General features: G+C 43.5%; 1 protein-coding gene across 2 annotated transcripts in view; it reads left to right on the top strand.

The window, feature by feature from the left end:
* The first annotated feature begins 1,246 nt into the window (after positions 1-1,246).
* HTR4 (5-hydroxytryptamine receptor 4) overlaps positions 1,247-7,770 on the top strand; it is a 161,873-nt gene continuing 155,349 nt past the window's right edge. Inside the window, exon 1 of one of the 2 annotated variants that reach the window (XM_025388280.1) lies at positions 1,247-1,712. The gene's annotated coding sequence lies outside the window, so the exon portion shown is untranslated. The remainder of the gene's footprint in view (positions 1,713-7,770) is intronic. The other variant, XM_025388278.1, reaches the window with a different exon arrangement.

The following is a 7,770-nucleotide window of genomic DNA, read 5'->3' as shown; positions in this document are numbered from 1 at the left end:
GCCATTTAAGTGAGGTGTTTGGTTTAGGGAAGGGGAATAGTGGTAAATTCAAGTTCAGATCTTATTGTCGTTAGAGAAATAATCTACAGCTCCTCTGCTTTTACATTTTTCATAGGGGATATGAGATAAATACATATTCAAGACATACACAACAGGGAAAGAACTAATAGGTGGAAGTGGCTGAGAGATGTTGAGATAAAAACTCGGCACAAAGATGGTGAAGAAGAGATACACAGAATGGGAACTCAGATGGGAGGAGAGGGAAAGAAGAGAGAAAAAAGTGTAAGAGTAAGATGGGGAAGAAATATAGACCATGAGGAAGAAGGACGGACCTAACAAAATAGAGGGAAAATGAGAGACAAGGCATATCAACAGAGAGAAACTAAGAAAGGGACCAATTCAAAGGTTTCTAGCATGAATAAGTTGGTCAATTTAAATTTCCAGTTCACTTGAGATGTGCTCACAATTGTAAGTTAATATTTTTTAAGATTGTCTTGGCAGATTTATTTACTTTCAGAAGTTAATCACTGTCCACAGTTTCTCTGTTTTGTTTAGGTTCCAGGAGGCCTCAGTGGCCCTTGAGGGGGTGAATTACTCACCCATTACCCCCTTTGCTCCCTGCCTGCCTCCAGTGAAGGAAGGCTCTGCTCGCCCTTGCCCTTCCCAACATGACTAGTCTAACTCTTGAATTATTTTATCCTTGGAATTTGAGGCTTTTTCACACGTGTTGAGGAAAAATGGTTTTCACTCTGTCACCGTCCCTCACAGATACTGCAGCTCACTAAGTGGCACACCAGCACCACACAACCGTGAGTTTATGCCCGTGTTACAGATGGGAGCATTGAGGCTTGACTCTTGTTTAATTACATGCTCAAGGTCACAGGTGTTCAAAGCTGGGAGGACAGGCCACGACAGCAAAGAGTAGACTATCAATATGGACAGGATGATTTAGGAAGACTTCAGGCAAATGGAATCATTGCCTCTGAAAAACTTGAGTCTTATATCCAAGGTGCTACTAAGCTCGCTCTGAACCCTGCTCCCAAACTCTCCCCGCTCTGGCAGAGGCAAAGGCATAAGAAGGAAGTAAACTATACAGGGACAGGATTTCCCTGGCACAGGACACCACAAACGCTTTCATATTTATTATCTTTGAATAGAGGAAGTCGGCACTCAGAGAGGCTAACCAACTTGTCCAAGGTCACCCAGGAGCCTGCAATCAACCCAGGGCTCCCGCCTGACCTCCATCAGATGGGCAGCGCTCCCGCCAGGGAGGGCGCGTGCTGGCCAGCCCGGAGCGGGTGAGATCGCCCCAGCCCGCCTCTGCGCCCACTCCCCTGTGCGCCGTGCTGGCAGAGCGGCACCCCCGCTGTCCCTGGCGCCCAGTGGGGGCGGCAGCGGGCAGGGCAGCGGGGACCACCGGGGCTGGGGGCTGTTGATCCCGTGGAGTCCGGCTCGGTTGGGGAGAAGAACCATGCGCGGCGAGCCCAGGTGATCCGGAGCTGGGGTCCTGCGTCCACAGCCCCTGGCCCGCGCCTCGAGCCCGCCGGCTCCCCAGCGCGGGGGCTGGAGCCCGCACCCGAGGGGGCGGTGGGGAGGGCGCAGGCAGCTGCTGGGAGCGCAGCGGCAGCGGCGGCGGCAGAAGCTCGGCTCGGCGGCTGGGGGTGGCCGCTTGAATCTGCCAGGGCGCCTAGCTCCGTCGCCTTCGGCAGCGGGTATGTGCGGCAAGTGCGCTGGGGGTCGGGACCCCAGGAACCCACGGGTGCCGGTGGGGACGCGGCGGGGGCGGGGCAGCACGACGGGGTCGGGGGCTTGGGGGTTCAGTACTCAGGAGACCTGACTTTGCGGCAGGGTGGGCTGCGGGGCGGCTCAGGGTGTAGGTGGGCTGGCTGGTTGTATACGACGTGTTTCCAGCGTGGGATCACTGTAGGCTTGGGGCTGTTGCTTTGCACTTGTGTATGTAAGTACTTGTGAAACTGCATATGTGCTCACTGACTATAAAAGGGAGGTTGTGTATGTAAAGATTTGTGTGTGTGCGTGTGTGTAAGAGAAAGCACGCACAGGCTGTACATCCATAGCCAAGTGTGTAACTGGATGTGTGTGTGGACTGTATGGCTGGTCCTTGATGTGCAGCCCAGAGACTGTGCTGTGCATGCGTGTGTGTATGTGTGTGTGAGAGAGAGACAAGATAGTGTGTCTTGAGCGTCCACTTGGATGTGTGTGTATACGTGGCCACGAGTGTGTGGGGCTGCATAAAGCCTTGGCGGTCACTCCTGGTACTCGCAACCATCCTGCAGTTGCCTTTCACAGAATCCCAATCCCAATTTCAGATGCATCTCCTCACAGCTTGCTACCCTGTGCGGCACTGTGCTGTTAGTTGCCTTTGAAAGAAGCGGCTGTTGATACAAGGAAGTGGCAGCTGGCAGAGGTGAAAAAGTGGTAGGCATGAGCTTGTCTTCCTAGAGTTCAATGTTAAGAGAAAATCTTGGCTTGATTTCCATTTGGTCCAATCAAAGGAAGAAATAGAATGTTTCTTAGGGTATAGGTTTGACATGAACCGAAGGAGGCTTTTGATGGAAGGACACTGGTTCGAGTTTGCCCTCCCTGTCTTCTATCGCTGGGATGGATTCTCTGGCCCTTAAAGCTGTGGGTGACTGTGGTGGGCAGTAGTGGATATTTACCCTGTCGCCGGAATGGAACTTCAGCATCAGTGACCAAGGGAGATGTTGCTGCGTGCTTCTGGTGAGCACGGGTTTTGAAGGAAAAGGATGTGGGTGGTGGATGCAGTGCCCTGGAAACAAGGAAAAAGTCAGGGCAGGGATGAGACCTGCAGAGTTCTGAAGAGCAGCTCTCACCTAGGAAATATACAAGTGTCAGGAAAAAAAATTAGTAAAAAGTAAAGAGGTTTTGCCGCGTTAGCAAGTCATTTCTTAATCATGTTTATTTTCCTCATGCATTCTCATCTTAAAATCTCTCTTATGTTTGCATCATTCCCTCCTGTGGGAAATATCCTTATTATAATAATTATTATAGAGGAGAGCTACAGTCATCATTTAAATGCTAGGAGAACTGTAGCTCACTGAAGCTAGCAAGAGCTTCAGGGAGCATTTAGTCCAGCTCATATGGAGCAGAAGGAGGCCCCAGGGCCCAGAGGACAGTAGTGTGTCTGGTTCCTCTGAGTTACCTGGATTTCAGTCCTGATGCTGTTCCTTCTGGGGGCAAAAGCATCCTTGAAGCCAACAAATCAAATGTATATTCTTTCACCCTGCTCTTCTGGACCTCCCTGATTCTGTTCATCTCCTCATCTCCTTCCCCAACTTCACAGACTAAAGGACAGCACCTGAAACCCAACATAAGCATCCTGCTACCCCAAGCCGCCTCCTGATTTTTCCACCTGTGATTGAACACCACCATCCTCTACATCACCCAGGCTGGGAAGTGAAGTCACCTTTTTATTCCTCCTCTTCCTTCATCAGTAGCTGCCGTAGTTTTCATCAATAGGCAGGTTTTATCTATTTTTTCCTCGATACCTCTTAAATCTATTTTGTTTTTCTTTTTCATTCTCACTGCTACCACCTTATCAGGTGAGGCCCTTATTTGGGAATTTCTGGAGATAGGAATAGATATAGACTATGATCACTGAAAAAATGCAAAGCAAATACATGAATTGAACACCCTTGATATTATCACTATCTGACTAACAAGTTAAATTAGTTTTTTGGAAGAATCTGGAGGATGGCTGTAGCATCATTGTGTGACATAGATCAAGTTTCTTTGCCTTTCTAAGTCTCGGTTTCTTCACCTGTGAAATGTGATGAATGATTTCAACTAGAATCTAGTCACTAGATCATTTCCAAGGATTCTCTCAATGCTAGAATTCTCTGATTGCCATTGATGTTCTTGTTTGTAGCAAGAAACATTTCACCTAATTTCTTATGGTTACCTTCTGATATTTAACCAATCAATTTGTTGATATGAAAATTCAATCTTCCATATCATTGCTTTTTTGAATATTGAAAAATGTGTCCAGCCTTATTAAGCTAACTTCACACCATGCAGTAATTCAGGATTTCTTGGCACTATTGGAATTTTGAGCTAGATAGTTCGTTGTTGTGAGGACTGTGCTCTGCATCATAGAATGTTCAGCAGCATCTCTGGCATTCATTAGATGCCAGTAGCAACTCCTACTTGTGACAACCAGAAATTTCTCTAGGCATTGCTAAATGTCCCGGAGGGTGGGTGGGCAAAATACCCCTCCTCCCACCACTCCATTTGAAAACCACTGCTGTAATTCAAACACGAGTCTTGTAACCTTGTTTAGAAACATCTTACAACAAAGTTTTTAAATAAATAGATGAATTGCTGTGTTGCTAGCTGCCTTCCCACCCGCTTCCAACTTTACCACCCTCACACATTTACCTTTATCCCTCCTGCTTTTCACTGCCTTGTTGCTATGCCTGGAAATGCTCAACATGCTGCTGAAGGCTGAGAAGCATTTGGGAGGCAATATAATAATAATCTTAATAGCTCACATTAATCTAGACCTTGATATGTGCCAGACACTGTTCTAAATGCTTAATGAGAATGATCTTATTTAATCTTCATTAAGAATCCTATGAAAGGATTCATAGGATACACACTTCTGTTACTCTCATTTTAGCAATGCGGTAACTCAGACTTAGAGAGGTAAAATAATGTGCCCAAGTTTTCTCAGCTATGGATCAGTGAAGCTGGGATGAAATTGTGTGTTGTCTGATTCCAGAATCCATGCTCTGAACCTCCATATTACAGTGCCTTGCATGAACGGGATCTTGGTATTACAGGGTGGAAAAGCACTTAGGTATCCTCAAGCCCGGTTGTATATCCAAGTCTCCCTCTAGAAAACAGGCTAGAGACTATGAGGTTGTGCGTTGTGTTCAGCTGAAATGTGATTTATCTCATTTTTATGTCTTCACCCCCTCTCTGTTATTCAGAAATAGCTCAAAGGCATATGCAGAGTGAGAGGGGTGGGGCAGGGTTGGGTAATGGAAAAGTGGGGAGGTGCAGGGGAGAGGAGGGATGGAGAAAGGAACAATGAATTATACCTTTATTTTTCCATTAAGCTCTCCTTACCATCAATCTAAACTTTAGATATTTCTTCTCTTGTCAAAATTAAAGTTGCCATTTTTTAAAAAAAGCTCTGTCTTTATTCTTCTTGATTTGCCCCTTGATTCCTCCATTCTGCATGCTGTTGACTTTTTTATACTATTGAGGCAGTAGAAAGTAGTACAGATTTGAACAGAGGGAAATACAATGTAAATGGCTACCAAGTAGACTTATTCATAGGGCTAGCCTTAAATATAGTCTGAGTAACAATGACTGCCTTACCATTTACCAATTACTAATATGCTTGCAAATCTAAGGCACGTCTAAAAAGGTTGACTGTTTTTTTAAGACCCTATGTCAACAAATTCACAGGTTTGGTAACTGCCAGTGAATAAATGATAGAGCGCTGGCTTTACCAGCCTCATGGTTGAGTTAAGACAGTGGTTCTCAAACTTTCATGAGTGACAGAATATTTGGACTGTTCGTAACACAAAGGATAAATGGTTGAGGGGATGAATACCCCATTTTACATGATCATGATGTGATTATTTCACATCGCATACCTGTATCAAAACATTTCGTGCACCCTACTATGTACCCACAAAAATTACAAATTAATTTTAAAAAAACACAGATTGCTGGTCCTCATTCCCAAAGTTTCTGATTCACCTAGGTTAAGGTCTGAGAATTTACATTGCTAATAAGTTCGCAGGTGATGATGTTGCTCCACGTCTTGAGACCACTATCTGAGAACTATTGGGTTAAGACCTAACGAACAAAAATGAAACTCACAATCCAGCCACTTGGATTTTTGGAATGAAAATATATCTGATTTTAAGATAACTAAACATTTGGATTAATGAGAGTCAATGAGTGGAACAAGACTGAAAGGTCAATAATTACTAGGGATGAATTGACATTTCTTACTAAGCATCTAAGCTTTGCCTCTTATTTTGAGTTTCAGAAAAACCTTTGCTTTTTCTCAGCAATTGTACTTCTAGGTTGAATTAATTCTGGTCTTAGATCTTGTCATGTTCCTTGTCTTCACCTACCCCCACTGCTACCTTAATTTGGATTATAAATTTCCTCATTACTCACAGAGTAATCCAAATCAAAAGTCCTTTAATATCTTGTCTACTGCCAGATAAATTCTGAAGAGTCTCTCTAAGTTAAGAAAAATATATTATCTGTCCATGAAGTTTGTATTTCTTTCCTTTTCAAATCCACATTAGCACTATGGAGAAACCCAACAGAAATTTAAGTCTGCATATTTACGTAGAACTAATTTAATGTTTGATATCTCAATCAGAAAGTTTCTTTTAAAACCGAATTTCAAATTCAATCAACTCTTTCCTTTTTCTTGAATATTAGCTTCTTTTTTTTTCACGATCACACATTCCCCATCCAAGCAAGATGTCTCTAAGCACTTGCTCAAAAAGATCTGTTCTGAAACTCAGCTTTAGTTTAAATAATGTTTATTGAATATTTATCATATGTATATTTCGTGCACCTAGTCTTTGATTTTTCTATGAACTTCTGAGAGAAGTATTGTCTCTCTCATCTACAGATGAGAAAACTAAGGCCTAGACCCTTAAACTCTTGCATTAGTTAGAAGGCTAGGTGTATTAGTAAATATATTTATTGGTTATACATAATAAAAGCCAATGCTGGCTACTTAAACAAAAAATTTGGATTTATTGAAAAAACAATGGTGCTTTCATGATGGAGTTAAGGAACTTGGCTCCAGGAAGGATGGGAAAACAGCCAATTCTAGAAAACTCAGCTCCTGGAGTTCAGGACCCTTTCCACATTGCTTCTGCCATTACTTTGACACATTCCCAGGAGTCTGTTCTCTTAGTTCAGATTCGCAAGAAAGAGAATCTGATTGGCTCAACTGTTTATGACCAAGAAATCATAACAGAAGCATAGTTGCCACAGGCTCATCCTTGTGGTGGTGGTAAAGTTTTCCAATGACAAGTGGTGTAGTGGATGCCTGAATAAATGTCCCCTCCTATCACACAACTAGTATGGCAAAGACAGGATTTAAATGCAGGTTTGACTTCAAGGCCAGTATTTTTCTTCTTCGAAAGGATGTTGGATGGAGAATCACATACTGTGGCTTGTAATAAAGACGATCTGCCTTTCTTTTTGAGGTTCCCCCACATTAGGCAACCCAGGCACAACATCCTGATCCTTCCATTCGTGCACCTCTTGTCGACTCTGATGCTTCAGTGGGCACATCCTGGCTCTCCTCTGTCCACCTGGTTTCTGTGTCATGTGGCCTGGCTTCTCATTCTGCTCATGTTTGTCACATCTGTTCACCTAGCACGACTCTAACTCACAGATTGTATCTCATCTTCAACCCGCACAGTAGGTCATCACTGAATGCCAAGCACCTTCATGAGCATTGCTGAGAGCTCTGTATCTCATTTAACTTTTCTAAAAACTCTGTTGTTGCCCTTTTTGAGGCTTATTTTCCAATATTTTATTATGAAAATACATACTTAAGGGACAGGTTGAAAGAGCTATATAGTGAACACTCATATAGTCACCAAAAAGATTCTGTAATTCTAATTTTACCATAGTTGCTTTGTCATATTTCTGTGTATCTATTCACCAATCCATTCTTTGGATGATTGCAAAGTTGTTGTTTCTTTTTTTTTTTTTTTTTTTTTTTTTTTTTGAGGG

This window comes from Theropithecus gelada, chromosome 6, assembly GCF_003255815.1.
Source record: "Theropithecus gelada isolate Dixy chromosome 6, Tgel_1.0, whole genome shotgun sequence".
NCBI classification, from domain to species: domain Eukaryota; kingdom Metazoa; phylum Chordata; class Mammalia; order Primates; family Cercopithecidae; genus Theropithecus; species Theropithecus gelada.
The sequence above is the reverse complement of the archived record's forward strand: the minus strand, read 5'-3'. Positions and strand labels throughout refer to the sequence as shown.